The sequence below is a fragment of the Vigna unguiculata genome, chromosome 5 (genome assembly GCF_037176805.1).
Source record: "Vigna unguiculata cultivar grain cowpea cultivar isolate G323 ecotype 2 chromosome 5, ASM3717680v1, whole genome shotgun sequence".
Taxonomy (NCBI): domain Eukaryota; kingdom Viridiplantae; phylum Streptophyta; class Magnoliopsida; order Fabales; family Fabaceae; genus Vigna; species Vigna unguiculata.
Window position 1 is genome coordinate 42443985 of NC_140796.1, and position 8465 is coordinate 42452449.

The 8465-nt window shown below is 36.4% G+C and overlaps 1 pseudogene; it reads right to left on the reverse strand.

Annotated features, from left to right (window-relative positions):
• Positions 1-4217: 4217 nt before the first annotated feature.
• LOC146886462 (uncharacterized) lies at positions 4218-5193 on the reverse strand (annotated as a pseudogene).
• Positions 5194-8465: the final 3272 nt, after the last annotated feature.

Consider the following 8465-nt stretch of genomic DNA (forward strand, 5'->3'; position numbering starts at 1 on the left):
GTGGTCGATAGGTATGGCAGCAAGACAACTAGAGGTACTCACTAAAAGATGTAGAACACGAATAACATGGTGGTGGCCATGTGTTGTGATATCAAAGGATGGAATTCCTTTGGTGTGATTGTGTGATTTGTATATTTATGTCATATATATATATAATTTTGTTAGCTCACCCTATTTGCTCGTATTTGGCGATAATCGTATACGCAGTACACGGGAGCAGATGATGTTGCAAGTGGATCTGGTGAGGCTTAACAGCGGAACGGGGAAAACTCATGGGAACAATTTTATAGAGTTTTATCATTTATGGTTTTGGAATAAAGATGTAATTTATTATGAGACTGTTTTGGTATTTTATTGAATTTTGAGAAGATTTGAACTTAGAGTTATTTTTTATTATGAAATAAATTATTTGAAATTTCCCGCGTTTTTGGGAAATGGATTTAAAATAAATGTGATTTTATTTTCTTATTTTATTTTATTATTTAAACCCGTAATATCTAGTCAGGATGTTACAACAACTACATGAGTTGGGAGAGATGCGACTCAATGCTTATGAGTCATCCAAGAGTTATAAAGAGAAAGTGAAGGCCTATCATGATAGGAAATTGGTGAAAAGAGATTTCAAACCCGGTTAGACCCATTTACCATCAAATAGGTGAAATCTTATGGGGCAGTTGAAATTGAAGACCCATCCTCACAAAAGAGTTGGTAGTTAATGGCCAAAGGCTCAAGCCTTATTTGGGTGGTTAAGTTTTGAGGATGACCACCGTAATGCACCTGAGTGAAGCCTAGAGTTCTTACCCGTCAAGCTTGTGATGTTAAGAAAATGCTTCCTAGGAGGCAACCCAGCGTTCTCAACCCTTTCTTTTAATTCAATTTGCTGCTTTAAGTCTTGTTGTGAAAATTTGTGTGTTCGTGAAATTTGGTAGTTAAGTTGAGCATGCTTTCCTCTTTTTTTCAATTCATGTGTGCATCAAGCCTTTGATGTTGCTAATGTGGTTTTAGGTGTGTTTTAAGTTAGCCTTAGCTTCGTTTTTGTTTGAATGCATGTTTGCATAAGTGTTGAGTGCCAAGGTTCAAAGGTTGAGAGGAAAAACAAAGAAAATCAAGCCATTGCAGCTCTGATGCTTAGCCTTGCCCTGTACCGTTCAGCGTCAACCAAGAAACTGACCACTATAGCTTCAACACTCAACTTTAGATATGGACGTTCAATGCCACACCAGAAAATTTGAAACTTTTGTTTTTATCAATACAACGCTTACCATTAGAGTGAGGGCTCTGAGCGCTGGCTCGCGCACCAAATCTGGTTTCTTTGGGCCAATGGGCACAATGTTTTGGGCTTCTTTTTAAAATTTCACTCTCACTCTCTAGCCCTACCTTCCCAATCCCCAATCTCACTCCAGTCCAAACCCTAACCCCATCTCACAATCCCAATTCATAAATTTCAAACCCTAATCTTACAATTTTCCCCAAATCTCCCTCAATTCAGTCGACACCTACCCATGCTCGCCACTACCATCCACTCTCATGACCAAGCCTAGCACCATTTTCGCTCTTCCTCTGCAACCACACGAACACATAATTTTTGCACTTCTCTCCAAACACCAGTCGAAACCCTTCATTTAATACTCACGCAACCGCTCATTCTCAAGCCAATTCACTCATTATCATGACCTACACCAAATTCTAGGGGCAAGCACTTGCAAGGCTACTTCTCTCAATTTCTTGAACTCTTAAGCACTCTTCACAATTATGTTTAGCTCAAGTACAATAAGCATTGTTTTTCCTCTAAATTGAGTGTTATGTTACTTCAGTTTCTTTTGTTTAATGAATGTGTCCCTAATTTTTCATTCCAATACAATGTTGTTTGGTCTAGATTAAATTAGGGGTGTATGTGTTGCCTTTTCCTTGTAGTTATAGTGATTGTGAATTGTATGTTGCTGTTGAGATGAGGTTGTTATGCCACTCTTGTCACTAAGCTAGTTTGTGTGATGTTCACTGCTTAGTTTTTCATTAAGGTGTGCTATTGTTTTGCGAAGCTTAGCTTTTGATTTTTTCGTGCTGTGCTATGTGAAAATGTGTAGGTTGGGTCAAGTTCTAAACCAATTTTTTGTGCTACTGCAGTGCTGGCTAATAGTACTATGTTCAGGCCATGATTTTGGTTGTTGTTCAGTGTTAGTGGTTTAGTTTATGTTAATCCTGGCTAGTTTTGTTGAGTCTTGTTTTGTGGGATCCCGAATTCTGCATTTTCTCTGTACTTTTTAAGTTATGTCACATTAGTATAATCATCTTTTTAATGCATCTATTGTCCAATTGCTGACCTTGAGGTGCCGTCATATTTGTTTCTTGTTGAATATCTTTTTTGTAGGATGGCATCTTCCTCTGCTCCTAAGCGCTACAAAGCAATTGTGGGTCAATCTTTCTGCGGCCAAAAGCGGTATAGAAGTTCTATTCCCATCGTTTCGTCACCAAGGAGCATGAAAATAATTTTTCCTTGGTTCAAAACCGAAGGCTTTTGATGGAGAAGCCATTTGGCCTTTTACTTGGAGAAGTTCCCGAGTTCTTAGAATGATATCTCCGAAGAGGGTGGAATAATTTGGGGTTTTATCCAGCTCATATGAACATAACTATAGTGAAAGAGTTTTATGCCAATGCAAAGAAAATAAATGATGAAGAACCTTACCTAAGCTATGTTCGAGGGAGACACGTCCCATTTGATGCAGTGGTTATCAATTCCTTCTTGGGTACAAAATGGGAATTGGGCGACACACCATGTAAGTATGCCTAATTATGGTAGGATGGTGTTGACTATAGGGAGATAGAGTGGGCCTTGTGCATCCCGGGGGGACTTTTACATTGAACAACCAACAACAACCCACGAAAATCCTTAGGTGCAACCTCATTTCAGCGAGTAAGATGTGGATGGCTCTCATGCATGCCAATATGACTCCATGCTCACATCCCTTTGAACAGGTGCAAGCAAGAATGCATGTTAAATCTTAAGGACTTTATGAATATATCCTCTTTAAGACAATTGAAGAATGTCGCATGACCTATCACGAAAAACTGAATGCAATAGAGACATTGCCAAGGTCCATCTTATCAAAGTGGCTATTTAACACAAATTTTGTCTCAGTCAAAAGTTCAACACTACTTCTAACAAGAAGAATATCATCAACATATAAGACAAGAATGATGATATGACTCCCACTACTCTTCATGTAAATGTAATGATTTGAGGCATTTTTCCTTGAAGTCAAAAGAATGACCACATGATCAAATTTTGAATATCATTGTCTAGAACTTGTTGTAGCTCATAACTAGATTTTTTTTAACATGTAAATCAAATTCTCTTAGCCTTATTTAGGAAAAGCCATCAGGTTGAACCATATAAATGTCCTCATGGTGTATTTCAAATCCATCAAACACACTGATACGATCCTATCCAGGAAAGAGTATGATCATTTCTGAATTTGAATCCTCAAGAGGCACGACACGAATAAATGAGACAAGAACGCGAAATAAGACAAAGATGGGGGACGCCACAATCTAGCAGATTGATAAGTCAAGTGAAGATTCGCCATAAAGATGTTAATCTTTGATAAGAACCGAAGGCCTAAGCCAAGAACAAAGAGAAACCTCTCTTTAATGGAAATCAAATTCAATATATGACTAAAAGTGTCCACATCAGTTTTTAGTACCTTTATTTATAGGCACATAAGTTTAAGCAAACCTGCAAACCCTACAAGAAGGCCCAAGCCCAAAATATAAAAGCATAAACTAATTATAAAAGAAAGCTTAAAGCCCAAAAACATAAAATATAACTAATTTCTAAAAGAAAACCCAAAAGTCCATCTTCAAGTTCTTCATGTATGGAATCTTGGGATAGTCCTCTATCATTCCCTCATTCTTAAAGAGAATTTGTCCTCAAATTCGTACCACTTGAAGTTTAGGAAATAGACTTCTATTGTACCCTCCTTTTTAAAGAGAATTTGTCCTCAAATTCGTCTCACTTGAAGATTCTCTTTCATTCTTCCTTGTTTGGAGAGAATTCAACCCGAATTCTGAAAGGTCTTCCCGGGTCACATACGTACCTTATAATGATATATTTGATGGCCCTACAGTCATTGTACATCGACCCCAATCTATATAGGTACTAGAATGACTAGAATAGCACAAGGACTCAAACTTTCCTTAACCGATCCTTTGTCCATAAGTTACTCCACTTGCTTCTGTATCTCTTTAGTTTCTTCAGTGTTACTCCTATAGGTTAGCCTATTAGGAAGGGATGCACCTTGAATGAGATCTATATTATACTCAGTACCCATTTTAGGAGGTAAACCATGAGGGATGTCTTTAGAAAAGACATCATCATACTTCTTGAGAAGTTGCTCCATACCTAAAGACAAATAAGCTTGCACAGAAGAGAGATAAATATTGTTAGGCATAAGCAAATATAAGGGTTGTTTCTTAATAAACGCTCTGTTTATTTCTTTTTCTCTCAATAAAAGGCTTTTATCACTCTTTATTTTTTTACCTTCCTTTTTCTTGCCTTTTTTCTGGAATTTTCTCTCTTCCTTCTTTTCTCTCTTGCTCTCTTCTCACTCTCATCTTAATTTGATCCTCACAAACTTCTCTAGGAGATAAAGGTGTTAGGGACACCTTCTACCCCTTAAACAGGAAAGAATACTTATTGGTTATACCATCATGGGTTACCTTTCTATCATATTGCCAAGGCCTCCCCAACAACAAGTGACTCGCCTCCATAGGTACCACATCACATACTACCTCATCGACATATTTACCTATAGAGAAAGCAATGTTCACCTGCTTATCTACCATCAATTCTCCATCCTCACTCAACCATTGCAAAGTATAAGGACTAAGGTGCATAGATGTCACCAAACCAAGCTTTTCCACTAGCCGTTTACTAGCTACATTTGTACAACTTCCTCCATCAATGATGAGTGAACACACCTTTCCCCTAACCATACATCTAGAATGGAAAATATTTTTTCTTTGGGTCTCATCTTCCTCCTTATTCATACTACCCAACAATCGCCTAACAATCAAGAGATCTCCCTCTACAAGGGGGACTTCACACTCCTTTTCCTCTTCATCACTACTAGATGATTCAGATGATTCACCCGCGGAATGCTCACTAATGTACTCACCATTCGCCAACAACATCATAGTACTTTTGTTGGGACATTCAGCTACGATATGTCCTCTACCCAAACATTTAAAACATTTTATTGCACTAGAATGTGAAGAATCATCATTACTAGCTTGAGAAGTTACTTTACCATTTGAGGACTCCTTCTCCTTAGATTTAGGAATGGTAGAAGTAGCTCTCCATGAGGTGGATGACTTCCTATAGGCGCTTCTTCTCTTGAGCTATTGTTCCACTCTGGTGGCTTGGTGAATAAGATCCTCCAAGGTCTCATAATGGTGCATTTCCACCACATCTTGAATCTCCCTATTTAATCCATTCAAGAATCTAGCCATTGTAGCCATATGTGTTTCTTCTACTTCAGTTTTCATCAAGGTGACATCCATCTCTTGAACATACTCTTCAACACTCTTATTTCCCTGTGTAAGTCTTTGTAATTTGTTGAAGATCTCTTCTTTATAATAAGGAGGCACAAATCTTTCCTTCATAGCTACCTTTAATTGCTCTCATGTAGAAATTGGTAACCGCCTTCTTCTAGCTATGTCCACGGTGATTTGATTCCACCAATTCATAGCATAGCCTTCAAACTCCAAGGAAGCCATAAGCAGCTTATCATCATCCTTATAATCGTAAGAGTTGAAAATTTGGTCAAGCTTCATTTCCCATGCCAGGTAGGCTTCCGGGTCATTAGCTCCATTAAATTTAGGAATTATAATCTTCCTCCACATCTTATCTCTTCAAGGTGTGTGGTTCCCTAACTCCTCTCGTCTTTGGCCTTGTCTTGGCCTAAAATCATGCTCCTCCTCATCATTATCCCTCCTAAGCAGGTGGTTTCCAATTGCCTCTCGTCTTTGGCCTCGTCGTGGCCTAAAAACATGTGCCGCTTCATCATTATGAGAAGAATGGTCTAAATCATCATGTCTCCTTCTTCTTCTCTCTACTCCCTCTAATATCACGCTCACATCTTCATTAAACTTTTGGAGCCTTTCGAACTGTTGTTGATTGTTTTGTTGCATTTGATTCATTTGTAATGTGAGCTTATCAAGTGCAACCATAAGTGTCGTAGTCTTAGGTGATAGAGGCTCACTATTCTGGGAAGAAGTCATGCCCTATAAGCAAATGTTAGCAACAATATTTTATTTATTTATTTTTTTTCTTTTGGACCTTACCACTCTGCTAAGTGTTTCACTCAATTTTTCACTCGTGTATCACACTTATAGGCTTTTCTTGAATGTACTCTCTTGCCTTTTACCATTCAAATTCCCTTTAGGACTTGGCAAAGAATTCTAGTAACTTAAGCAAAGAGTGAACAAACAATGTGAAAAATGTTACGAGATATAAATCTTGACTTTAGAGGACAAAGAAAATTCAAAACTCTAAACAAAACTTCAAAGAATTTTAAAGACACAAAACAAGAAAATTAAAATTAGAAAATAATAGGACTACCAAAGAGATTTAAATGAGACAACACATAGACTTTAAAAGAAAGACTGATTGCAAGTAGATATCAATAAATCACAAATAAATTGCAATAAAAGTTGTGTTGAACTCCTTTTTTTTATCCTTCTTTTATTACTTTTTTTCCCAATATATATTTGTTTCCTTTGGACTTGATCCACAATATTTTTTTTTTGTTTTTTTTTTGCAATTCAACAAAAAAAAAACAAACTTAAACAATTGATCCTTCAAATCCTCATACTCATGTAAATCAAAAGTAAGTGTACTTGCAAATCCCAAACACAAAAACAAATAATTTCCACGAATCAAATGTAGAAATACAAAATTTAAATAGAGAACCGAAAAGAAAAAACAAATACGCCAAATAAAAAAAATTCAACCAAATTGGAAACAACCTTAGGGGTTTTACTCCTTACAAACGAAACAAACAAAATTTAAAACAAAAAAACAGAACAAGCAGACATTGAAAAATTGTAGTTTTTTTTATACGACGGAAAAATAACATAGAAGAGGAAATTCAAACCAGAACCTGCTCTGATACCAGATGATACGATCCTATCCAGGAAAGGGTATGATCGTTTATGAATTTGAATCCTCAAGAGGCACGACACAAATAAATCAGAGAAGAACGCGAAATAAGACAAAGATGGGGGACGCCACAATCTAGCAGATTGATAAGTCAAGTGAAGATTCGCCACAAAGATGTTAATCTTTGATAAGAACCGAAGGCCTAAGCCAAGAACAAAGAGAAACCTCTCTTTAATGGAAATCAAATTCAATATATGACTAAAAGTGTCCACATCAGTTTTTAGTACCTTTATTTATAGGCACATAAGTTTAAGCAAACCTGCAAACCCTACAAGAAGGCCCAAGCCCAAAACATAAAAGCATAAACTAATTATAAAAGAAAGCTCAAAGCCCAAAAACATAAAACATAACTAATTTCTAAAAGAAAACCCAAAAGTTCATCTTCAAGTTCTTCTTGTATGGAATCTTGGGATAGTCCTCTATCATTCCCTCCTTCTTGAAGAGAATTTGTCCTCAAATTCGTATCACTTGAAGTTTAGGAAATAAACTTCTATCATACCATCCTTCTTAAAGAGAATTTGTCCTCAAATTCGTCTCACTTGAAGATTCTCTATCACACACTCTACTTGAGTGTTCCAATTTCTTACAAGAAGCTCTCTAGACAATAATGGTCTCAAGAGTAAGAGTTTGAGGCTCTTCTTCTCTTAAAGAATAGTCCATATTGGTAATTACCAAACACAAGTCCATAGATTCTTTTCAATCCTAACAAAATTGTCCCATCCAAAATTTTGACCCAAGTCAATGGCATGGGCAAAGAAGCCTATATAAAAACAATACATAAACACTTAATATGAACAATTATTGTGCAATAAAAAATGAATGTTCTAAATACACATTCAAACATGCATGCCTATAATACCAAATTTCTCAACCATTATGATCCCGCCTAAGGGTCCGAAATCATAATAAATAAGAAATATAATTAAAAAATAAAATACAATGCATAACTCATGTCATAATGAAATCTAATACTGATAGGGTACAAGACAAATAATTGACATAAGATAAAATTCAAAATACATCATAACATCAAGAAAGAAAATAAAATACGAGCATGATTGACATTGATGTAATATAAAATTAATGAATGAGATAATTAAATTATCTCAATCACACAATATTTCACATCTTCCTTCCAAACATCAAGTTGTTGACATGCTTACCAAGTCTCTTTATCCTACTTCCTTTCAAGAAAACTTGTCCAAGATGGGTCTACTCAATATTCATACTCCATCTTGGAAGGGGT